This window comes from Armigeres subalbatus, chromosome 3, assembly GCF_024139115.2.
Source record: "Armigeres subalbatus isolate Guangzhou_Male chromosome 3, GZ_Asu_2, whole genome shotgun sequence".
NCBI classification, from domain to species: domain Eukaryota; kingdom Metazoa; phylum Arthropoda; class Insecta; order Diptera; family Culicidae; genus Armigeres; species Armigeres subalbatus.
In genome coordinates, this window is record NC_085141.1 from 156201463 (window position 1) to 156228994 (window position 27532).

Genomic DNA, 27532 nt, shown 5'->3' on the forward strand with positions numbered 1-27532 from the left:
ACGAGCCGAATGAAATCCAACAAACCATATGCATTTTGCAAGGCCTATTCTACGATATTCAAACTCAATTCTCAAAGTAAGAAGCCAAAATTGAACTTTGCAGACCAGAGAATCCAAATTTCCATGAAAATATCTCGCGCTTAGTTTCATAGGGGCGTAACTGTATTGATCGATTTCTCTTAATTGTATATTATGTTAATAACTCAATTGTTTCAAAAGCTACAACCGTGATTATAGATTCTGGTGCAAGATACAATCATCCTTTACCACACCAAACCATGAAATCATCTACAAACTAGCGCAATTCGGTACAATAATAAAAAGAAAACATCGACGAAGAGAAATCGATCAATACAATCGAAGGTTCTTGAGATGATTCGAGACCCCTCCCCCTTTGGAAAGGGGGGTCCCATACAAATGAAACTGAAATTTCTGCATAACTTGAGAACTAATCGGAGAAAAATCTATTTTAGGCGAAAGGAAGTTCGTCGGGTCTGCTAGTAAGGAATATAATAGTAGATATAATAATAAGGGGCCCTATTTAGCAGTGCAGCCTCCCGTATCGGTTCACCTGGAGATCACCACTGCAGACAGAATCACAAATCGACTACGTTCTGATTGATGGACGGCACTTCTCCGACATTATCGACGTCAGGACATATCGTGGCGCTAACATCGACTCTGACCACTATCTGGTGATGGTTAAACTGCGCCCAAAACTATCCGTCATCAACAATGTTCGGTACCGACGACCGCCGCGGTACGACCTAGAGCGACTGAAGCAACTTGATGTCGCCACTGCATACGCGCAGCATCTCGAGGCAGCGTTGCCGGAAGAGGGTGAGCTCGATGGGGCCCCTCTTGAGGACTGCTGGAATACAGTCAAAGCAGCCATTAACGAAGCAGTGGAGAACAATGTCGGGTATATGGGTCGAAGTCGACGGAACGATTGGTTCGACGAAGAGTGCAGACAGATTCTGGAGGAGAAGGACGCAGCGCGGGCGGTCGCGCTGCAACAAGGTACCCGGCAGAACGTGGAACGTTATAGACGGAAGCGGAGACAGCAAACTCGCTTTTTTCAGGGGAAGAAACGCCGCCTGGAAAAAGCAGAGTGCGAGGAGATGGAACAGCTGTGCCGTTCTCAAGATACACGCAAGTTCTATCAGAGGCTCAACGCATCCCGCAAAGGCTTCGTGCCGCGAACCGAAATGTGCCGGGATAAGGATGGGAGCATCTTGACGGACGAACGTGTAGTGATCGAAAGGTGGAAGCAGCACTACGAGGAACATCTGAATGGCGCTGAGAGTACAGGTAGTGAAAGTCAAGGCAGCGTAGGAGATGACTACGTCAGTTCAACAGACGATGGAAGCCAACCAGCTCCCACCTTGAGGGAAGTTAAGGATGCCATTCAACAGCTAAAGACCAATAAAGCAGCTGGTAAGGATGGTATCGGAGCTGAGCTCATCAAGATGGCCCCGGAAAAGCTGGCCACTGCCTGCACAAACTGATAGTCAGAATCTGGGAAACCGAACAGCTACCGGAGGAGGGGAAGGAAGGGGTTATATGCCCCATCTACAAGAAAGGCGACAAACTGGAGTGTGAGAACTTTCGAGCGATCACCATCCTTAATGCCGCCTGCAAAGTGATATCCCAGATCATCTTCCGTCGTCTGTCACCATTAGTAAATAAGTTCGTGGGAAGTTATCAAGCCGGCTTCGTTGACGGCCGCTCGACAACGGACCAGATCTTTACTGCACGGCAAATCCTTCAATAATGCCGTAAATACCAAATCCCAACGCATCATCTGTTCGTTGATTTCAAGGCGGCATACGACAGTATAGACCGCGTAGAGCTATGGAAAATTATGGACGAGAACAGCTTCCCTGGGAAGCTTACCAGACTGAAGCAACGGTGGATGGTGTGCAAAACTGTGTGAAGATTTCGGGCGAACACTCCAGTTCGTTCGAATCGCGCCGGGGACTAAGACAAGGTGATGGACTTTCGTGCCTGTTGTTCAACATTGCGCTAGAAGGTGTCATGTGGAGAGCCGGGTGTAACAGCCGGGGTACGATTTTCAACAGATCCAGTCAATTTATTTGTTTCGCGGATGACATGGACATTGTCAGCCGAACATTAGCAAAGGTGACAGAACTGTAAACCCGCCTGAAACGTAAAGCAACAAAAGTTGAACTGGTGGTGAATGCGTTAAAGACAAAGTACATGCTTGTGGGCGGAACCGAGTGCGACAGGGCCCACCTGGGAAGCAGTGTTACGATAGACGGGGATACCTTCGAAGTGGTCGAGGAATTCGTCTACCTCGGATCCTTGCTAACGGCTGATAACAATGTTAGTCGTGAAATACGAAGGCGCATCATCTGTGGAAGTCGGGCCTACTACGGGATCCAGAAGAAACTGCGGTCGAAAAAGATTCGCCACCGCACCAAATGTGTCATGTACAAGACGCTTATAAGACCGGTTGTCCTCTACGGACATGAAACATGGACAATGCTCGAGGAGGACTTGGAAGCACTCGGAGTATTCGAGAGACGGGTGCTTAGGACCATCTTTGGCGGTGTGCAAGAAGACGGTATGTGGCGGCGTAGAATGAACCACGATCTCGCCCAACTCTACGGCGAACCCAGTATCCAGAAGATAGCTAAAGCCGGAAGGGTACGATGGGCAGGACATGTTGCAAGAATGCCGGACAGCAGCCCTGCAAAGATGGTGTTCGCTTCCGATCCGGCAGGTACGAGACGGCGTGGAGCGCAGCGAGCGAGATGGGCAGACCAGGTGTAAAACGACTTGGCGAGCGTGGGGCGTATCCGAGGATGGAGAGATGCGGCCTCGAACCGTGTATTGTGGCGTCGAATTGTTGATTCAGTGTTATCTGTTTAGATGTAAACTAAATAAATGAAAAAATGAATTCAGCAGTGCGGTAAGATGCACGACTACAAGGCAAGACCATGCTGAGGGTGGCATGGTCTTGCTTTTTCTTGCCCTGGGTCTAGAAGAAGGAAGAAGGAAGGAAGAAAGAAGAACGAATAAGGATGAAATAAAGAAAAACTGACTTCCCAATTCTCACTTCTTGTTTCTTCTCCTTTCTACTCCTCACTCCTTTTACTTATCATTTGGCCTAATAACCATTCGACCTAATGACCATTAGGCCCAATGACCAAAAGGCCTAATGACAATTCGGTCTAGTGGCCATTCGGCGTTGATATATTTTGAGTGAGTTTCTTGTTAGATCCAACATATAATATTCAACGTAACAAATATATGATGATCTAATATATTAAACCTTTGCTCTAGGAAAAATCAATATATGTGGTATTTATGTATAGTACAACCACAATCACATCAGTTATAAAAAACATTCCTATGACAAGTGTGTCATCATAACATCAACTACTTTTAAAAGGATTCAGAATAAAATTCTGAAGTAGACAAACTGTAATACTAGTGAACTTCTTAAAGTTTGAATATTGATGGGTAAGGGTACAAAACATTTTGAGAGAATTCAAAACTTCAACCGATATTATTTATTTATATAGGGGTTATATGCACGACCTTGTATGTTTACAATATACGAATCGTGTCATGAGTTGAGTCATGTACGAAACCATTGATGAGATATCAGTCCTCACTGCACCCTATCCTAAACCGCATACAGTGTCGTTTGGATCAAGGTCCCCCTATTTCATAACGGCTGTGTATCAGTTTCGACGCTCGATATCGAAACAAACGGGTTTCGAGAACCTCCTATTGATTTCTCTTGACGCCAAGGACTCCCGGATTGAGACGGGGAGTTCCACAGTCGCGCTATGTATCATCGTTAGAAATATATCACGGTCGTATCAACCACTGAACAGTCAAGTGCCATCCGATAGATAGATAGTGTCAAATTTATATGTACTTGGTTTGTGGTTGAGATGTTCGCTTGATGTCAATGGAAAGAGATAACGAACACATATTCTTGCGGTGAGACCACTATTATGAAGATCAATCGAAAAAAAAATCATTTCAACGTGGAGGTAAATTAATGAATCGTCGTTAGTTATGGGTGAAATGGAATACTTATTGTCCAATGAGAATCTCGACAGTACACGCTTAAAATCAATAACACAGAGATATGTTTGCTTCACACAGAACGGACCTAATGCAGAACATCCCCTAGATGAGCGACAGTTACACAGCCACAAAAATAGCTCATGTGGGTTTATTGAAGCTTGGATTTCAATATTTTCAACAGTATTTGGTTCCTCATGAAACAAGGAATCTGTACAAACGTTTACATGTTGAAAAGGACCGTTATCACGACCGTACGAGGCATTTTTGTGCCTGTGTAACTGTCGCTCATCTAGGGGATGTTCTGCATTAGGTCCGTTTTGTGTGAAGCAAGCATATCTCTGTGTTATTGATTTTAAGCGTGTAGTGAATTTTCAAAAGACACCATCTTGAAAAGGAAGCAACTCAACCGAAGATATCATGTCACTAAAAGAGTAAATGTTGAATCTGTGAATTCATTACCACTTCGAATCAATCGCAGTTCCTCTCAGGACAGCAGATCACTAGAAACAAGCGTTAAAAATTACAAAGTGGAGAGTGGCATCCCCATCACCGCCGGACAGGACAGGTGTGAATTGATGGTTATTTTCGCCCGGGGGTCTATTGGCGCTCATAAATAACGCGATGCCATTCAATGGGACTCACTCTACAGGTGTTCGATTTTTGTCAACGAGATACCTTCCCTTCACGGTCTCCCACGATGGGTCGCCACACCATATGCTGCTGCTGCTGCTGCCCAGATGATAAGCGTAAAAAATGGTTGAATGGATGCCAAGGTTGCGTCATCGGTACTCGAGTCCGAATGCTTGACAGTGGGGACAGCTAGATGCTGATTGGATTGTATTGCGAAAAATGGTACTCCATTGAGGTGAATAATTCGAATACCCCTGCTGGGGTCACAAATCATTGAAATTCATGAAGTGTGAGTACTTGTACTCCTTATTGGTAAGATATGAGACTAATTGATCTGCCATCAGTTGGCGTCTTGATGGTTGTGTTGAATAATCTTACAAGAAAACATCGAGGCAAGTTATAAAGGACATTGGCAGACCGAAAAATGAAGATCAGTGTAGCAGTTATTGAGCATCTGAACTTTTAATCTATGCCAAAAATTCACGCCCCGAAAATACAAAATCCTCAACACGGGCTTGCAGTTCGTATGATTTTATCCTGAGATCTTATATATTTTTAAGTAGCTACATAATCGGTCGTTTTTACCTTATGGACTTGAGTCATGTACGATTAATCGATCATCGTTCCAATGGTTCATCCAATTCAAGAAAATTGATATGAGTTGATCGGATGGCACATAACTGATCATATTCTCACAATTGATGACTCCCAGCCGCAGCACCAGGTAAGCATCATTATCACAGCCTCATTATAATTATCGGATTAGGTCGATGAAGGGTTTTGTCCAGCAGCAACAGCAGCCCCAGAAGCAGGAGCACTCTCGTGACTTCAATGACCCAGCTATTGGTCATCATCGTAGACGCTTCGTGACATTTCAATCTGCCGTGTGCCACTCCAGCAGTCGGCGTCTCCGTCGTTGCGAAGATCGTGTCAAGAGATAGCACTTTGGGAGCAATCAATGCGAAACAATTTGTTTTCGCATTTCGGCTGTGAGGGAAGAAGGTACGGCCGAAATGCGATTACAACAGACTGTGGTTACGGTCTTGGTGTGACCTCATCGCTCGATGAGTTGGCCAACGAAAGGGAAGATACGAAGCGAGAATTAATCGCTTGATGATTATTCGAAAAATCGCTTATCATTATCATTATCATGGTCTTGTACAGTATAGGGGAAGGTGGGGAAATATGCCCTAGCTAAGCATAGGCTACTGTTGTGCCTTAGATATAACGATTTTCATGGGTGTTTCTACCTCACGCAACAGTTAAACAATATAGCTAGCTGATGCTGTATTAAAATTGGAAAACATCTCAATTATATTGATAATATTCACATTTAAAAAAAGTGGTGATTTTTCGTTGCCGGAAAACTCATGAGGCAAAACACCTTTTAGCCGGCAGCTCTTAGGAAACAACGTACCACGCGTCGGCGCATCAGCATTCTGGTATGGACAGTGCGTGAAGACGCGAGTACATTGTAGGATAGTTCCACTACGGCGTTTTGCCTCGCCGAAATGTTAGATGTTTCATCAAAATGTGGATAATTTCAGTTTTTCCTACATTATCTATTATTTTGACACTTTTTTCGCCTAACATATATAGTTTCACGTCTAGTTTGATTGAGGCTATCTCAAACATGGTGAATATAAGTGAATACCCGAAAATCGTTTTGCACCGGGGGGCGTTTTGGAGCCTCTTCCCCTCTTGGCTGGCAGTCGAATGTCCTGGGCAGAACCGTGGAGACGTGTGATTGGACACGATTAGAGAAGAAATTCGTTTACATTTCTAATTAGGGGAACTGTTCCGATCTCCATCTCACTGTACATATATCCATCTCATCGCTAAACAAAGAAATACGGGACCAAATTCGTCGCTTCTTTTGTCAACATGCGTGCTCACTGCTGAAAAAATCACAAAAATAATAAACAAACCAAATTCCTTTCCATTGCTTTGTTTTTTCTTCTTCTTCTTCTTCTTATTGGCATTACATCCCCACACTGGGACAGAGCCGCCTCGCAGCTTAGTGTTCATTAAGCACTTCCACAGTTATTAACTGCGAGGTTTCTAAGCCAAGTTACCATTTTTGCATGCGTATATCATGAGGCTAACACGATGATACTTTTATGCCCAGGGAAGTCGAGACAATTTCCAACCCGAAAATTGCCTAGACCGGCACCGGGAATCGAACCCAGCCACCCTCAGCATGGTCTTGCTTTGTAGCCGCGCGTCTTACCGCACGGCTAAGGAGGGCCCCTGCTTTGTTTTTTATGGGATGGAAATAGGAGCTGTGAGATGAAGTGGCAAACCGTTCCCCTACATACTGCTTCCACTTGTTTTTGAAAATGCTGTTATACATAGGAGCGAGTCATTTGGCATAATCGTGAACAGCATCAAATAGGAGGGTCATTTGGCATAACGGACACTTGACATATTTTTTTTCGGTGTTCATTAAATTAGTCAAGCAAGTGATGCTAATAAAAATCCCGAAGTAGTGATCATAACACTGATCGATAATAACATTAAAAAGACATCCTTTAGTAGAAAGAAAGAAAGACAGAATCACCGTCTTCGGCCAGAGGTCGTACAGATTGAACACTTAGCACCTAGCCAAGGCAACGGACAGGACATTTACACAACACCCAGTGTACAAGTGGAGGCTTTACACATCACGAAAAGTTTTCTCCTTACCGGAGCGGGAATCGAACCCACTCTCAATAACACATGCGTCTAGACGATTGACGTGATTATCCGCACGACCACGAAGCCCACCCGAAGCCCGAAAAGCAATGGTAATTGTTATCCTTCCATTGGATTCATAGTTTGCCCAGTGAAAAACAATTAATAACATGTTTCCTTCTTCAAAAATAATGCATCTATTGGATTGCGTTTGCCCGGCTTAAGGCAATGGTGGATGTGATCCCATCTTTCAAAGAAAGCGCTTGTCTGGTTCAGGGCAATGGTGGATTTAATCCCTTCTTTAAAAGTAGGCACTTGACCGGTTAACGGCAATAGTGAATGTGATCCTTTCTTAGAAAGTAGGCGCTTGCCCGGATTAAGGCAATGGTAAGGAGAATAGAAATTAACCATTTATCGAATTGGTAAAATTATTCAGTTTCTATTCATGGAAAGATAATTATTTAAGCGACAGTGCTTTAATGATTATATGATTCACATGAAAAAATACCAAACTAATCATTATTAAATTTCGATCATACACCAAACGATAATTATTTGTCGAATCATCAAAAGCTTGATACGAAAACTTTTTTGTTTGCAAAAAGGGTAAACGGATATCATCCAAAATCCAAAAATCTTAGAGGCTATGGTCATAATTATTCATGGTGCAATTAGTGGAAATAATCCAATCATAATATGTATGATTGAGAAACGATTACTGGAAAAATTGATGTTTGATATTATTCTATGCGGGAAATGCAATCCCTTATTAAACAGTAGGCGCTTGCCCGGTTGAGGGCAATGCTGGATGTGATTCCTTTTTTGTCCGTCGGAGGTAGTTCTGCCGTTTTGTCCATCCGTTCTTCTGAAAAATGTCTTTCAACACTCTAGATTTATCAGAATATTCCTCGATCAACTTTATCTAAGTTAAAAATATACATTGAATAACCATTTATCTTTTACAGTTCCAAATTATGCCAAATGTCCGTTATACCAAATGACCGTTATGCCAATTGGCCTTTATGCCAAATGACCTTATGCTAAATGACTTTATACCAAATAAACCAGACCCGTTATACATATATGTGTTTTTGATTTCAAATCTCTAGGAAGTGCATTAAACTTGGAAGGACCGTGGTATGTGATGCGCACAAGATCCATGTTCGTAGAATCGTTTCTTCTGAATAGCCCATTAACGCTCTAAGTTATCTCTTGTTGAAAATGCGTTACTGTTATGAAATTTCGAGTTGTGTTAAGCATTATGTACAAATACCTATGATAGTTCGCCTAGTATGCTTCTCTCAAGGGAAGCCGTCAAGGTGCTGCTGGGAAGGAATACCGTGGGGCCCGGAATCCGTACATCGCCGAAATCCGTTCATCTTAATATATCTCATCTTGTCCTTATACTTGACACTAAGCTTTTCGACCATTGAAATGAGAAGTAGGTTTAAGGATTAAAACTACAAAAATTAATTGCTTGCCAGCAAACGCGGCTTTTCAGGCGCCATTTATTCGCGTGTTATGGTCAACATTTAGCAAAAGTGACTGTTTTTAAATGCAAAATGCAATAAAAACAGTTAAATCGGTGGAATACAAATCGAAGGGATCGCTTCTCATGGTGCGTATTAAACTATTTAAAGTGGTAGTGTAGCCAAGGAGGCCCTCCTTAGCCGTGCGGTAAGTCGCGCGGCTACAAAGCAAGACTATGCTGAGGGTGGCTGGGTTTGATTCCCGGTGCCGGTCTAGGCAATTTTCGGATTGTAAATTGTCTCGACTTCCCTAGGCATAAAAGTATTATTGTGTTAGCCTCATGATATACGAATGCAAAAATGGTAACCTGGCTTAGAAACCTCGTGGTTAATAACTGTGGAAGTGCTCAATGAACACTAATCTGCGAGGCAGCTCTGTCCCAGTGTGGGGATGTAATGCCAATAAGAAGAAGAAGTTTAGTCAATCGGTCTGATATAGTTTGAATATTTATTCAGAATTATACGAACCTACAATGATATGGAAATGCTAATATCATCTTCCAAACTTGGACGTACATGTTCATGATAGAATTAGAGGCGAAAGTATAGAATTGATAGTTCCGTTAGGATACGGCAGGCATGAAGAATGTTTTTATAGAAGTCGATTTGAAAGCGAGCGGAGGGCAATATTTGTGATGGCACATATCACACGACCTTCCTTCTGCCAAGCTCCCGTATGAAGGGGGAGGGCTCCGCTCGCTTTCAAATCGACTTCTATAAAAACATTCTTCATGCCTGCCGTATCCTAACGGAACTATCAATTCTATACTTTCGCCTCTAATGCTATCATGAACATGTACGTCTAAGTTTGGAAGATGATATTAGCATTTCCATATCATTGTAAATAGTTTAACTTCACGTAGAAGTAACACACACAAAATCATTAATTTACTATACGAACCTGCCCGATCTCGCTCGGGTTTTATTTTAAATCTGTCAATCATTCAGTCGATTGCAGCGTCGCACTCTAGATTGATTTCAGTTTGAGCTTGATGGCTTGCTTCAGAACTCTGGAAATCGCAGCATTTTGACAACTTCACATCTTTCCCCGTCAAATTGATCAAATCCTCATATACATAAACACAGCTAACCCCCCAAGACGAATCGATTAGTGAGAAAATCTTGCAAATTAGTTCATGCGTTCGTGAGTTATATTGCCTCAAAGGAAATGCAAACTCATTTTTATACTGAGAGAGAAAAAGCTGTACGGACTTTGATGTTTTGATTCGAAATCCGTCCACGTTTTGTTCATTATTTGATCAAAATTTTCGTAGTTTTTAATGCGTAAAAGTAGATCATTTAAAAATAGAGACCCTTGTGGTTTTGTCTACATTCGATTAGTTTTTAACATATGCTGAAATGCTTAGGTGTATGGATTTCGATGGCCCACGGCACCTTTTTTCCGCATGGAAAAATGACAGATGCGTTTACTTCACATTGGTCGTTCACGCATTTTTTCTTGGTTTTTCGGAACCTTGTAGGATTTTTTCCATACAATTTTTTTTGTTTATATAAAGAGTAAGAAAATGACAGACACTCACCCCCTCTCCCCTTTATGTGCTTACGTAACTATTGAACGACCCTATATCAGGCGTTGTCAGCGTTTCGAAATTTGCTTTACTTGCCAGCTCCGTGCTGCTCAAGGAGGCAGCAGCCTCAAGGGAGGCAAGTTGAAAGTCACTTTCATATGAATGCACGTATAATAAATTAGCAGTAAGGCTTCAAAAGGTACAAAAGAGCGAACTCTTCTCATAAGTCCACATACCAAAAATACTTTACATGCTACATGCTGTATGTGATTGTCCCATGAAAGGCAAGGGAGTAAGTGTAGCCCCAAATTTCATTTCATTTATTTAGCTTACATCTAAAAAGATAACACTGAATAAACAGTTTGACGCCACAATACACGGTTCGAGGCCGCATCTCTCCATCCTCGAATGCACCCCATGCTACGCTTTTGCTCGCAAGTAGGGATGAAACGATACCACTGAGGTATCGATACTTTTACTTTAAAGTAGTATCGTATAAAAGTATCGATACCACTAAATATCGAATTAAAAGTATCGATACCTACTCGTATCATATGAGTACTCATATATTTGAAGTAAAATTTAAAAACGATTGTTTTCTCACTGTCAAGTAGTTATTCATTATTTATGTTGAATGTAACACTGAAGAATTAAGCACATTACATTACTATTTGTTCTTCGATACTTTAATTCACTTATCTTGAGAGTGTATTAAAATCTGTTAAACGATATTTCACGTGAAATATTTAATATGTTAATCAAAGGTTTCTTCAGATCATTAAATATATTTTTGGTATTTTCATAAATGTACACTCCCGACCAAAAGTTTGGGTTCACCCTCGAAAAATGTAGGCAAAAGTTTTTGGCCGTATTTTCGCCATCTTACATCTGATTTCGGATATTGTTAGCTCAATACGAAGAATATGAGTAGATCTTGCATCGTAGGTATTTACAATTTTAATTTTGTGCTAGAATCAGTGTTGTCCTACTCCTAGTGCAAAAAATTCTGCTCTTTGATTTTACTCTATCTAAACGATTTTATAGTTTTAACTAAGTAAGTGCAACTAATAGAGGGATATTTTAATTTTCTAAATGTCATGTCAAACTATTGAAAAAATGCACACCAGAGCCAAAGGAGCGCGCGCACTGAAAATACACTGGAGTGTTTTCACTGGAGTGTATTTTCAGCGCGCGCGCTCCTGTGGCTCTGGAGTGCATTTTTTCAATAGTTTGACATGACTTTTAGAAAGTTCAAATATCCCTCTATTAGTGGGACTTACTTAGTTAAGACTATACAATCGTTTAGATAGAGTAAAATCAAAGATCAGATTTTTTTGCGTTGAGTGTAGGACAACACTGGCTAGAATATTACATTAAGATACACATTTTTCTTAAACTTATGTGGTAAAAATATGTTGATTTTTCTCAAAATTGAGCCCACAAAATTTCGAAATAAAATTTGAAACGGAGCCCAATTTTAATCATCTTTGAGATGCATTGATGAAATTTTTGTGAAAAAATATTGTTTTATTTTAAAAAATCAAAATGTTTACTCAAGTGCATGGTAAGCATCGGCCAAACGTTTTGGTTCACCGTTTTTTTTCAGTTTAAATTTAGGCAAAATATACATTGAAGAAAGTTAGTTTCCAAACAAAACGTAAAGAACTGTACTCCAGACAATATTTGGCGAAAATTGAATTAATTAACTCCAATCCGCAATTGCTTCAGGCGTTTTCCTGATTTTACAGATTTTAAGCATATCCGGAGAGTGAACGCAAACTCATGGCCGGTTTCCCGACTAGAAAGTCATATCAAAATTATATCAACCTATGTTATTATGTTATACTAAATTTTTATAACAAAATTTGTTAGAAACGTGGTACAGGATGTTGTTAAAATATCTAAATTTCTATCAAAAATCACATTACTGGAAACAAAAAACTATCAAATTTTGTTACAATTTTATCATAAAAATAACACATTTTGTTAGAAATTTATAACAGAATTAGATACAAAATATATTGTTTCTGTGCAATTGCAAATTTTTACAGTTCGTGATAGGTCTGCAGATTGTGATCAACAATACGAAACTTTTGTTTTTGTCTGAACAAGAACATTTTTCGAGAACATGAAACTAACAACATTACAAATAAGGCAACCTTTGCAAATTATATCAGCGTTGTGATATCTATATGGCTGGAAGACTTTGTTACATCTATTTTAATTGCCTACTGTTGGGCAATTCGGTGTTATGAATTTTTTAATTATATTATAATAAAATCCTGTTACAACATTTGAAAAATAATGGCTATTAAGAACAAAATTGTATCAAAATAAGTTTTAAATATAACAATATGTTAAAATTGTGTTCATTTTCTGGTATGCTCTTCTAGTCGGGTTACCATATAGTGGATGAACCCAAACTTTTGGCCGATGCATGTCATGCACTTGAGTAAACATTTTGATTTTTTTTAAATAAAACAAATTTTTTTCGCCGAAATTTCATCAATGTAATTCAAAGAGTGTTAAAATTGCGTTCCGTTCCACTTTTTATTTCGAAATTTTGTGGGCTCGATTTTGAGAAACATATTTTTACCACATAAATTTAAGAAAAATGTGAATCTTAATGTAATATTTTAGCACATAAAAAAATGAAATTTGTTACTTTAAATAGCCTACGATGGAAGATCTACTCAAATTCTTTGTATTGAGCTAGCAATACTCGAAATCGGATGTAAGATGGCAAAAATAAATTATTTTGGATTTTCTTAATATTTTTGAAAGAAATGTTTTTCAATCTTATTCTCATGGCCGTCCGGTTTGAGGAGCATGTGTGTTGTGAATTATGAGCTGAGGTTCGATGTCCGCTTCAGTTGTGGATATTCTTCGATATGCTAACATTTTTCACAGGTCTTTTGAGTATTTTCCGTCGTCCATTATGTTATGTAAGTGTCCAGTATGGAAAACCATTGGATGAAGATGGTGAAGTTGATTTTCTCCAATCCTCAACGCCTGAAGCATTTACCTGATTTTACAGATTTTTAAGATCTTTACAGATCTATGGATGTTTCAGATTTTACACATTTTCTGATATCCCGATTTTTAGATCCTCGAAGGCGCATTGCGACTCAGATCAATGACCTAAACGTTCCAGAATATTTTTACAAATTTTTAATTGCGTAAATCAAACTAATTTTCAATATTCTAACATTCTGCAGACCCTTATTTATTCAAATGCTTCTAGATTCCTAGGATTTTCTACGAATTGCATAGTCTCTCGAATTCACTGTCTGGGACTGTCCCGCATAATACATCTGGTCACTTTAGGATTGAGGATAAGCCACATTTACGATCCTCAATTATATGTGAATCATGAGAAATCTATTAAATAAAGCTTTGTACACTTTTGTGATTTTTACTAATAATATACCACAATTAGCACAAATAAGTGATGAGCGGCAGAAAATGAAAACTTGGTATTTTTTATTAGAATTAAATTATTTACAAAAAATACGAATGTTTCTTCTTCTTCTTCTTATTGGCATTACATCCCCACACTAGGACAGAGCCGCCTCGCAGCTTAGTGTTCATTAAGCACTTCCACAGTTATTAACTGCGAGGTTTCTAAGCCAGGTTACCATTTTTGCATTCGTATATCATGAGGCTAACACGATGATACTTTTATGCCCAGGGAAGTCGAGATAATTTCCAATCCGGAAATTGCCTAGGCCGGCACCGGGAATCGAACCCAGCCACCCTCAGCATGGTCTTGCTTTGTAGCCACGCGTCTTACCGCACGACTAAGGAGGGCCCCCGAATGTTTCTATTAAGGTTTATTAGATTCATTATTATTATTATTTATTCAGACTAAGGCCGAAGTGGCCTGTGCGGTATATAAGAGTCTTCTCCATTCGGCTCGGTCCATGGCTACACGTCGCCAACCACGCAGTCTACGGAGGGTCCGCAAATCATCTTCCACCTGATCGATCCACCTTGCCCGCTGCGCACCTCGCCTTCTTGTGCCCGTCGGATCGTTGTCGAGAACCATTTTCACCGGGTTACTGTCCGACATTCTGGCTACGTGCCCGGCCCATCGCAGTCGTCCGATTTTCGCGGTGTGAACGATGGATGGTTCTCCCAACAGCTGATGCAATTCGTGGTTCATTCGCCTCCTCCACGTACCGTCCGCCATCTGCACCCCACCATAGATGGTACGCAGCACTTTCCTTTCGAAAACTCCAAGTGCGCGTTGGTCCTCCACGAGCATTGTCCAGGTCTCGTGTCCGTAGAGGACTACCGGTCTAATTAGCGTTTTGTAGATTGTCAGTTTGGTACGGCGGCGAACTCTATTCGATCGGAGCGTCTTGCGGAGTCCAAAGTACGTACGATTTCCAGCCACTATGCGTCTCCGAATTTCTCTGCTGGTGTCATTTTCGGCAGTCACCAGTGAGCCCAAGTACACAAATTCTTCTACCACCTCGATTTCGTCACCACCAATGCAAACTCGCGGTGGGTGGCTCACATTGTCTTCTCTTGAACCTCTGCCTATCATGTACTTCGTCTTCGACGTGTTGATGACAAGTCCGATCCGCTTAGCTTCCCTCTTCAGTCTGATGTAGGCTTCCTCCATCTTCTCAAAGTTACGTGCCATAATATCTATGTCGTCGGCGAAACCAAATAGCTGGACGGACTTATTGAAAATTGTACCACTCGTGTTAATCCCTGCTCTTCGTATTACCCTTCCAAAGCGATGTTGAATAGCAAACACGAAAGACCATCACCTTGCCGTAACCCTCTGCGGGTTTCGAAGGGACTCGAGAATGCCCTGAAACTCGAACTACGCACATCACCCGATCCATCGTCGCTTTGATCAATCGTGTCAGTTTATCCGGAAAACCGTGTTCGTGCATTAGCTGCCATAGCTGGTCCCGATCGATTGTATCATATGCGGCTTTGAAGTCGATGAATAGATGATGTGTGGGCACGTTGTATTCGCGGCATTTCTGCAGTACTTGGCGAATGGCGAACACCTGGTCCGTGGTGGAGCGTTCGCCCATGAAACCCGCCTGGTACTGCCCCACGAACTCCCTTGCAGTTGGTGCTAGTCGACGGCATAAAATTTGGGAGAGTACCTTGTAGGCGGCGTTCAGCAATGTGATTGCGCGGTAGTTGCTACAATCCAGCTTATCGCCCTTTTTGTAGATGGGACACACGACACCTTCCATCCACTCCTGCGGCAAAACTTCCTCCTCCCAAATCTTGGTAATGACCCAGTGCAGCGCTCTAGCCAGTGCCTCACCACCGTGTTTAAATAGCTCTCCTGGTAGTTGGTCAACCCCAGGGGCTTTGTTGTTCTTCAGCCGGCCAATCTCCTCCTGGATTTCCTGGAGATCCGGAGCCGGTAAAATTATGTCCTGCGCGCGTTCTCCCAGGTCCATCACCATACCGCCATCTTCGTCTGCCACATCGCCATTCAGGTGCTCTTCGTAGTGCTGCCGCCACCTTTGGATCACCTCACGCTCGTTCGTAAGAAGGTTCCCATTTATGTCCTTACACATATCAGGCTGTGGCACGTGGCCCTTACGTGAACGGTTTAACTTCTCATAGAACTTTCGTGTGTTATTAGCGCGGTACAGTTGCTCCGTTTCTTCACGGTCTCGATCTTCCTGCTGGCGCTTTTTCCTCCGGAAAGTCGAGTTTTGTCTGTTCCGCGCCTGTTTATATCGTGCCTCGTTCGCCCTCGTGCGGTGTTGCAGCAATCTCGCCCATGCTGCATTCTTCTCTTCCACTAACTGCTCACATTCGCCGTCATACCAGTCGTTTCTCTGATCCGAGGGCACCGTCCCTAGTGCAGCGGTTGCGGTGCTTCCAATGGCGGATCGAATATCTCTCCAGCCATCTTCAAGAGACGCTGCGCCTAGCTGCTCTTCCGTTGGAAGTGCCACTTCCAGCTGCTGCGCGTATTCTTGGGCTAGTCTACCGTCTTGTAGTCGCCCAATGTTAAGCCGCGGCGTCCGACTTCGACGCGTGTTGTACACCGTCGATAGTTTTGAGCGCAGGCATACTGCAACGAGGTAGTGGTCGGATTCAATATTCGCACTGCGGTAAGTGCGGACATTCGTGATGTCGGAGAAGAATTTACCGTCGATTAGAACGTGATCGATTTGGTTTTCCGTTTCTTGGTTAGGTGATCTCCATGTGGCCTTGTGGATATTTTTGCGGGGAAAGAATGTGCTTCGGACTACCATTCCGCGGGAGGCTGCGAAGTTTATGCATCGTTGGCCGTTGTCATTCGATACGGTGTGCAGACTATCCGGTCCGATGACCGGTCTATACATTTCCTCCCTTCCTACCTGTGCGTTCATGTCACCGATGACGATTTTAACGTCCCGCAGTGGGCATCCATCGTATGTCTGCTCCAGCTGTGCGTAGAACGCTTCTTTCTCGTCGTCGGGTCTCCCTTCGTGTGGGCAGTGCACGTTGATGATGCTATAGTTGAAGAAACGGCCTTTAATCCTCAGCTTGCACATCCTTGCGTTGATTGGCTGCCACCCAATCACGCGTTGGCGCATCTTACCCAGCACTATGAAGCCGGTTCCCAGCTCGTTGGTGGTGCCACAGCTTTGGTAGAAGGTAGCCGCTCGATGCCCGCTTTTCCACACTTTCTGTCCTGTCCAGCAAATCTCCTGCAGCGCCACGACGTCGAAGTTGCGGGGATGTAATTCATCGTAGATCATCCTGTCGCAACCTGCGAAACCTAGCGACTTGCAATTCCATGTTCCAAGCTTCCAATCGTGATCCTGTATTCGTCGCCTAGGTCTTTGCCGATTATATCGAGTCGCATTATCTCTTATATTGTTCGTAATGATTGGTTTTCTAGGCGGCTTATTGGGCCTGCGCAAACCTCCTGTCTCGTCGGAGGGCCGTCGTGTCAGGGCTGTTTAGCGTCCCACCTAACACCAGGACTTGGGCTTGTGCGCTTTGAGCGGCACACGGTCGCTTTGGTGGGGCCTACTTGCGGATACATGCAGCTTTTATAGAGGTTTAACAGGGCCCACTGTCAAACCCCACCACATCCTAGGCAAGCCCCACAACTCGCAGATGGCCTGGGGAGGGATCGTCAAGCCCTTGGACATAGTCCCTGCTGCCCCCAAAATTATTAGATTCAATAGACTTTAAATCTGACTTTAAATTGATTCAAGTACTTCAATTCGATACTTACTTGGTATCGGATGTCAAAGTATCGATTCCTAAAGTACTTTATATCGAATAAAGAGTATCGAGTATTTACTCGTATTTACTAGTATCGATTCATTCCTACTCGCAAGGCTACTGGAGACCTCAAAGAAAGCTTGTTACCATGAAAAATTCTATGAGACTCCCCAGGTCTGATTTAATGTCTTCCACTATTGATTACACGTTGTGACTAGGCTAAAACAATGCCGTGTCATCAGCAGAAAGTCGAGGAATCCCACAAAGTTTTATATTACCCAAATCATTGATAAATATCAAGAAAAGTAGAAAAGTATACACATTTCCATTGAAACTTCCTATGAGTAGCATCGCCCTAACGTTGACCGATTTGGCTGAAATTTTGACATCACCATCCGGACGTCAAACAAAACGTCAAAAAAAAAAAATAAAATTGAGCTACCTCAATGTACAGGACAAAACATACGCAACTAACCGAATACAGTTGTTGATCTGGACAAAAAAAAAACAATGTAAATACTTTAATACAGCACTATTAAAGTTTGTCTAACTAAAATGCATGTGCATGTATACAATCGAAACAAATCACTGAAACTATAAAAAATGCAATTTCCTTCTGGATAAAACAAATGCAACTTTGTACATCAGATACTAAAAACTGTTTTCTCTTCGATGTTCTGCACCAAATCACTTATTATCGAAAACTGCAATGTATTTTGGAGCTGGCGTTTTATGGATGCATCAGGCAGGAGGCAGGTTTTATGATCAGGAATTGCAATAATATGTTCTCAATATGTTTTCATAATATTCTCTTTCACTTTGGAAGGTTTAAATGATTTTCTACATCAGGAATGTGATCGCTAATGTCGCTAAAAAAGGTGCTATAATGCAACTGTGCCACAATTTCTATTGGGCAGATAAAGTGGTCAAAAATATTACCACTAACTGGTCGTGTTGAAAAAGTGTTTGTGGGGGTTGTTTTTTTGGGTGTGTGAAACTGTGAACAATTACAACTAATAAAGAATTTCACGAGTTTTTCTTTCAGTTTCACTTATCAAACAAATGCATTTTTATTTAGAAATTTCAATGGCACTAATATACAAATGCTGACCAGAGGTTCGCTTCCTATCAAAGCATCGAAATCATTCGTAAGCATTTATCGCTTTCTCCGACGTCCACAGCATCCGCTCCAAGTCACTTCCGACAAGGTGCAAATCAGATTAAAACCGCGCTAATAAACGTCCATTCATCAACCTAAGCCACCCAAAATTGTGAGCGTAAATTGCCCGTGACAAATTGGACAGTTTGGAGATTTATCGGTAGAGGTATTTACTTCAAGATGACTTTGACCAACAACGTCCGTCAAACGAGTGCGCCAGCATGCATCTGTTGGCGGGTAATTCGATCCTGTTTTGTGTTCATTCAGTTTCCAGAGCAATTCGCTTCGCTACCGGGGCTTTTTTCTCATAGTTGGTTTATCTTGAGGGAAAGCAGATCAAAATGCACCTCAAGCTAATTCGAATGATTCTAACTTACTTACAAATTCCCAAGGTGCTTCTTCGTGTAATGTAAAAACCAAATCAATATGATTTCCAACTATATTGAGGTACATCAAATGCATCTGTATTAGACTGAAAGCTGTTTATAACGTAAAAGCGGGTAATTTTGTGCCAAGCACATCCCATGATCTATTTCGCACCAAATTTGGATTATAATCTTAATTTGCTAGCGAGAAAATAAATATACCATCTACAAAAAAAAACTCTCGTCTCCACGATTTGTGTTTTTTTATTCAAGGGGTATACAATGGACCGCAATCTCTCCAATCGGATAGGCTACTGTATAGTGACTGGTCGCACAAAGCTAGGGAAAACACTTTCGGTTTTAGTTTCGTTCGTTTTTGTTACAGCCCAACAAAGCATCGTCGACGGAAATGGGGGATGAGGTGGAGAATAGGAACTACCATCAGTAGACATGTCTCGGCTATGATTGCTCACCGCCGAGCGGTGTTTTTGTAATTCGCGGTTTTGGTGCGATCAGTTAAACTAGGATTGAATCCAAATCGAAATGATAACTCTCTCACTTATCGTCTCTGTATACACTCACGATATGTAGCATACTGTGAGAGACGTTTTTAGCAAGCTGTTATGATAATGTAAGTGAGTGTTATGATAATAATCTGATTCTGAGGGCTATACTCCATGATAAATTCCATTAAAAAACTCCGTTGCGATACTCCGGTTCTGATGATGCATTCTAACCAGTCTTGCACAATTGTGCGAAAAAATATGGTTCCCAACAGAAAGTGAGCGAGAAAGAAGCGTTTTATCATTTCTTCTCGGTGGGGGCTGCCTAAATGATTCTGTTTTTTTGCACTTGTATACAAGTTAGATAAACTTGTTTTCATGCCTTGTAATGATTGTTGTTTGTTATCTATTTGAAACGATTTCTGCAAATCCTGCAGTTAAGCGATTGTGATTGTCCGGGGGGTTTTTGTTGACCAAATTTTATGAAATATGGCCAAAATATTCTTTTATATGCAAATAATGTTTAGACCAAATTTGAGCATAACTAGTTATAGAAAACCCCGCTGACAATAATAGAACCAAACCTGCAATAGCCGTCATTTCCCCTAGTTATAACTGTCTCGGCTGTTTACAGAAGTATTTGATTTTTACAGAAGTATTTGATTATAAAGCAGATATAGCTCATTTTCATGCCCTGTCATGAAGTAAAAATTGGTGAGATTTTTGTAGCCTGCCTTTTATTCTTCGCGTTTTTTTATACAGAATGAGTAGACATTGCGTAAAATCTCTCATTGAATTTGCAAAAATTCCAGTACTGCTCCTATCAGCTAGAAGAATTAAAATTTCGAAGAATAACTCACGGATATTCCGGACAATTTACTAGGGGCCGTCCAGAAACCACGTGGTCATATATGGGGGGGGGGTTTGGAAAATGACCACGATAAGCCACATGGGGGGAGGGGGGGTGTTGCTCTCGAACCACGTGGTCTTTTTTGGAAAAAATGGGAAAATATTTTTAAAAAATTCGCCGCGTCACAGCACCACCGCAGATCGTTTTTGGCATCACGCCGCCGACACTTTTGCATTAGCGGACTGCAGCTACAATTTTGAAAAATGTTCATGTTTTTACAATAACCCAAGAAAAAAAATTCAAAAAAATTTCTTGTGGATATTCAGGAAAAATCCAGCAAAGAAATTTCCTGTAAAAACTTTGACATTACTTCATATAATCCTGATAAAGTGCTGGCATTCCGAATGATTTTTGAACAATTCTCTCTGGAAAATTTTGTTTGAAAATTTTGATACAAATTGTTTATGAAAAAAAAAACAAAACATCTCCAGCGTAAATTCCGAAAATTTTTTTAACAATAATAAATTAGCACTTGTAAAAGCAAAAATTGCAATTGTGAAATAAGAATTTTCCATAAATAAATCAAAATGTTCCACGAAAAAAAATAAAAAATTTTCATGAATAAATCAATAATAACAATAAACAATTACAAAATTTTTCACAAAATAAATATTTTTTCTCCACAAAACTTTTTATATAATAAAAATGAGTTGAGATTTCCTTCCTGACGATTTAACTCGCGAACGGGTTGACCGATTTGCAAGATTTCTCCGTAATCGATTCGTGTTGGGTTCCGCAAGGTTTGTATATACAAAAAGTTGGTGAATTTAACGGGAAAATGTTAAAAGTCATTAAAATACAATTTTGGGTCAGCTGTTGAAGAAAACAAAACAAACGTGCTGAAATTGATCTAGAGTACGTGCTGCAAAAAGTTCATTGTGACATTTGCAACACCTGGGCAATGCTGGGTTTCTTTCACATCAATAAAGAGCAATAAAAAATAAGAAAATAAGAAAGAAAAGCAATCAAATTGATAAAATTTTCCATGAACTTCAAACGCGAAGGGGTAATCTATGGAAAAATGCTTAATTTTATTGCTTTTGTATATTCTTGAATGGAAAATTTCCTTTTTTTTTTCAATACTCTTTATTGATTTTTTCGTGGAAAGGTTTCAACTTTTGGTAAAAAAAAAACATTATTTTGTTGAAAATTTTGTAATTATTTATTGCTAATATTGATTTATTTATGGAATGTTTGTATTTTTTACCGGGAAACATTTCGATTTCTTTATGGAAAATTCTTCTTTTATGTTTGCAATTTTTGGTTTTAAAAGTTTTTATTTTTTTTGTTTTGATGAAAATTTCTAATTGTTTATGGAAATTTTGCATTATTTGTAGAAAATTTGATTTTTTTTATTGTTAATACCATGATATCTTTATTGGAAATTTCCTAATTGTTATGGAAAATTTAAAAAAAAAATTAGGCTGAGTTTTCATTTCAGTCGATATCCTATCTTAGAACATCGACACATGGAAGGTCTATTGTAGCTTGTGGAAGTAATAAATGAAATCGCATCGGCTCAATGGACCTGCTTGGATGCTTAGCGATGCACGGATACACAGGACTTGGTTGATCGGCTCGTTTCAAAACTCCGTAATATCATGTCTTAGGACATTTTGTTTCTTGACTCTTTTGATACTTTCGAGCGCTTTCGAGGATATGTACTTCAGAGCAGTTTGGCCTATGACACCCGAAAAAAGTACGACTTTTTAGTTCTTTCCATACTAGTTTTGGCAAGATCGAGTGGAAAACCCTAAATATGTACGTTAATCCATGTAAAAAAATCGTCCTGAGAGGGTTAAATACCAAAATATAACAATAAATTCTAGAATACCAAAAGGAACCCAAAGATATTAAAGACTGTAGATTTAAAATGAAAACTTGCATTTTAAGCCAGAACTGTATAATTCAGGCAAAGGAATATTAAGGACATTGTGTTACGGTTCTGATTAGAATAATAGAATTTTGGCATAATGAAGAGAGTTTCGAGATTCTGAATGAAGCTTGTATGCCCTTAGAAATACCTTCAGTTCAGTTCAGATGCTTCGCTGAGGTTAATATATCTTAAGAATTTCCAGTACCTCCAGAGCTACGGAATGTCCCTAATACTCTTAGGAATCTATAGAGATATTCAGTGATGAACTTCATAATTATTTTAAAAAAAATCACCAATAAAGAAACAAAAAAAAACTAGGGATATTTTGGAATATTTCTAAACCATTACAAATTTTTCTCGAATTTTTTATAACATATTTGCGAGTCCACATTTTTTTGTATCCTCCTGGTGTGCGAGTTATAGATATACTAATACCTGATACACATTACAACTTGATAACATAATCAAAATGTTCGAATTCATGAAAATTTATAATTTCCATGCTGGGTTTAGTTTGATTTTGAATCAGTTAAAATTATCCATCTTTTAAATTGATCGGATTAACCATATGTTTTCGTTATATAAGGTTTTTTAAAAAAAAATTGCACTTGAAAAAAACCACGTGGTCAAATGGGGGGGAGGGGGGGTCCGCCAAATGACCACGATAAACCACATGGGGGGAGGGGGGTTGAAAATCTTAAAAAATATGACCACGTGGTTTCTGGATGGCCCCTATGGAAATTACGAAACCATTTCGAAGAATTTTTATCATGGAAAATCCGAACAATTTTCCATGGAAACACCGAAGAACTTGGAAAATTTATTTATTACTAGCAGATGGGTTTCTGCATTGCATGGGATCGGCACTACTGCTTTCAAATGTCAAATATTACAGGTCGTTCTCTAGATCGATTTATGTACCGTCTTGATTCATATTACCAAATCCGCACACTTAAGCACCTCAGTATGTGGAAAAGGCTCTAGAAAATAGGCAACGAATGCAAATGAAAAGTTTATCGTTGATACAGGGCACGAAGGCCTCTACTTCTAAAGTGCTGCGCATTCACACATTAGAAACTACAAACAATATGATAAAATAATGAATCAGCACCTCCTGAACCAAAATCCGTGGATTAAAATCCGCGCAGCTATTTTCTAACTAGAAATTCAAATTGAAGCCGACTGATTAACTAAATTTTCATTGTTAATAGTTAAATGCGTAACTTCAGAAGCGGTGCCTTTGATTCGCATTCCGCTTAGCTTACTTTATTAATCACAATTTGGAATTAAAATACACTTACTATTGATGCAATCATGCTCGAAGCACTTAAAAATGGCGCTAGAAACTTCGTGGTGGATGGCGATTTGTTTTCGATTTATGTTGTTTCAATTTCAAAGCCTACTTTCCATCTCAATGACCTAAAAGTTTACTATCAAGTAGGGGAACGGTCCTATATGAACAGTATTTGTATTTGGTTATAAATACTTTAAATTCCGTTTAATTTATTGATATCTTCTGAGGTGGACGGATTTCGGTCCCCCACGGTACCATGAACTGGACACCTCGGAGTGGATCGCTGGAATGAATCAAATTCGTGTACCTTTTATTTGCTTACTCGGACGCGGCATCGATGGTGATATATTAGTTTCCCCGGTGACAGCAGCATGTTATTCTGCTTGCGGAACGGAAGATGGTTGATTCAGAGAAGGGAGCAGTGGAGGATCACAATGAGATTGCCCAAGTGTGCTATCGAAGACTTGTCAACAGATGTAACCGCAACTGGTACGAAACTTTGCAGTACAGAAGAAGGTTGACTTATTATCTAGGGTAGAGGTGGATAGCGAATGGTCGGAAAAGCCTGAGCAAGCTTAGACAACGTTGATAATGCACTGGAGACTGCAAGGTGCCTCGAGGGATTTGCTGTAACAAATGGAACCGATTGTGCAATCGGGTGTCTAGGCATCATGGCATATGGATATGTAACTGTGCTAGTAGGTACGTACATCGGCATCGATAAACTCGTCACGGGAGATATTTGTGACCACGACATTCTTACGTATTCCAAGGGAGCATTATTTACAGGAATAACAGTAGTAGGCGCCGTCTGCACTACAGACTTTACATCGATGCGATGGGGTGGAACTTGCAATGCCTGTAGTTCCTGGATGTTCGTGGGAGTTGTTGGACATTTTCACCGCAACCTCCGGTTGGTGTTCGTAAAAGTTTTTAAGTTGTTGGCTTTTGGCCAACAGGGAACAAGGCTTCCAAGTTTGTCAATACGGCTTGTATTAAAAACATTCTGTAGTTATATAGGGTAAATGTTCCATTTTGGACCCCTAGAGGAAGTGCTTTCCGATATCTGCTTATATGTATCAAATGACACCGTAATTTGTTACAGGGCGGTAATCATAGCTCGCGGACCTTTCCGGGGGAAACAAGAGTTCCACAGTGATCACGTTGTTCCTCGTGGCTATGAACTGTTTCGTTCCCTCCCCGCCAACATGTATACATTCCCGCCAAAAAAACAAATCTGACAATTATTGTATAAAATCTGGGCATATACAATTCTGTAAGCTTTTTATACAAATATTGTATTAAAATAATACAAATCTGTATTATTTCAATACAATAATTGTATTAAAATCTTCCGAAATTGTATATGCTCAATTATTATACAGTTTCTGTAAGATTCTTATGCAGAACTGTATTAAAATCTGCCATCCGCTGGCTGGGTGATACATATCTAAGTATATCCAGAAGATATACTTTTGGTCGTCGTTGGCGAAACGCCTGGTCGTGCACGGATCAAGGCACAATCCGCGGCCAGTGCCGTCCGGGGCTAACCCAGTAGGTTTTACTATGACAGCCAGCAAATGCGTACGAGGACACGTCTGCAGGTGGAGACATCAACTATCTGGACCGAGCCTTAAATTGGGTGACCAGCTCACCCCCAACAAAAAAATGTGAAAATTCTCAAAGTGTCCATTGATCGGAGTTTCTCGTTCCTCCCGCACTTCCGCGAAGTCAAAATAAGTTGTCGGACCAGAGTCAACCTGCTTCAGACCTCATCGAATCAGTAACAGGATGCTCCGGTTAAAGATCGGAGAGGCTATCATTGATAGCCGCCTAACCGCCCACCGTAACCACATCGAAACTTTGTCACCGACTTTTAATTCCTACGTTCGTGCCTCCTCAGGATTGTTACCCTTATCACCAGCCGAGTCTGCCTGTACTAAGGTAGACATCTTGCCTTTTCGACACCTACGACCATCTGCCGCAAAGCCGCCTCATTCGCCGCAGCCACCTCCGGAGAAGATAGGATCCCTCTCCTCACTGAAGGGGACCAGATTCTGCGCACGATGGCCGGCGTCGGTCTCCCCCCAGTGGCGCGAGACCACTGGCATGGAGCGAGGAGCTGGCACTCCTCAACAGCCACTATAAATAGCTTCATAGCTAGCAAATTCCGCAGGGGTGACAATTCAATGGCTCTTAGAAGATCGGAGGCCGAGCTCCTTAAGGTCACTCCTGACGGAATCCAAGTTTCAAAGTGCTCGCGTTTTTGGGGGCACACCACTCGATACGGAAGCAACGCACAACTGTCATTTTTGTTGATTTAGTTTTGCTGCGTCGCAGCATGCGTGAAAAAACAAAAAATGACAGTTGTGCGTTGCTTCCGTATCGAGTGGTGTGCCCCCGAAAACGCGAGCACTTTGAAAATTGGATTCCGTCAGGAGTGACCTTAACAGAGATTTCCCCAACCATGAACACAGGTTTACGGATGGGTCGGTTTCGGGCCGTGGAGTCGGCATTGGGGTCAACGGGATCGGCTTCACTGTGTCAAACAGCCTCCCGGATATGTACACCATCTTTTCGGACGAAGCAGTTGTGGCTTTCATCGCTGCCACCCATTCATCAAGGAAACCTATCCTTGTCCTGTCCGACTCTGCCAGCGTCATTTCTGCACTCCAGAGCGACTAGCCTAAGCACCCCTGGATCCAAAGCATCTTAGCAAACATGCTCTCGAACTTGGATTCGCTTGGATTCCGGGGCACTGCGGAGTGCCTGGACACATCACGGTAGATCTCCTTTCCGAAGACGGATATCAGGGCCAGCGTTTTAGGTCATCAGTCCCGTTGATACGACCTGTACGAGAAAACTGGGAAATTTCCTGGATTGTCACACCTTCCGGATACCTTCCGAAAATTAAGGGGACCACATCGGCATGGATAGACCTATCCAACCTCAAAGAACAGCACATCATCTCCCGGTTCCGAATGGGACACACACGGCTCTCGCATAACTTCGACAGGAGCCCTTTTCATACAACCTGCGACGTCTGTGATGTTCGCAACACCGTGGAACACTATGTCTGTCGATGCCTAAAATATCAGGCTCTCAGGGATACCTACGGGATATCTGCTAGCATCAGGGATGCACTATCCGACGACGCTGCTAGCACCGCTGTCCTCATCTCTTCCCTAAAAGATGGGGGCCTAATTTAACTAATTTAACGGTGTCACTGGGACCCCGAGATCAATCTTGGGAGCAAGTTCCCACAATTCGAGGCTTTCGGTCATTCTTTGGTTACCCCAAGGCTATAAGTCCCCACCCTTCCAGTGACCGGGCAGCCTGGGAGCCCTAATCCGGGTTCCATTACCAAATTCCATTACTGTCGCCACATTCGCATAGCCATTAATTCCCTGGTCTGTTTACTGCAGCAATACAAGAACGAATATGCTGATTTCAACAATTTCAGTAACTCGATTTTCCGGAGGAAAAAGCGCCAGCAGGAAGATCGAGACCGTGAAGAAACGGAGCAACTGTACCGCGCTAATAGCACACGAAAGTTCTATGAGAAGTTAAACCGTTCACGTAAGGGCCACGTGCCACAGCCTGATATGTGTAAGGACATAAACGGGAACCTTCTTACGAACGAGCGTGAGGTGATCCAAAGGTGGCGGCAGCACTACGAAGAACACCTGAATGGCGATGTGGCAGACGAAGATGGCGGTATGGTGATGGACCTGGGAGAACGCGCGCAGGACATAATCTTCCCGGCTCCGGATCTCCAGGAAAT

At 41.4% G+C, this 27532-nt stretch overlaps 1 protein-coding gene across 2 annotated transcripts in view; it reads right to left on the reverse strand.

Annotated features, from left to right (window-relative positions):
• LOC134225134 (semaphorin-5A) overlaps positions 1-27532 on the reverse strand; it is a 659484-nt gene that overhangs the window by 399226 nt on the left and 232726 nt on the right. The window lies entirely within an intron of this gene.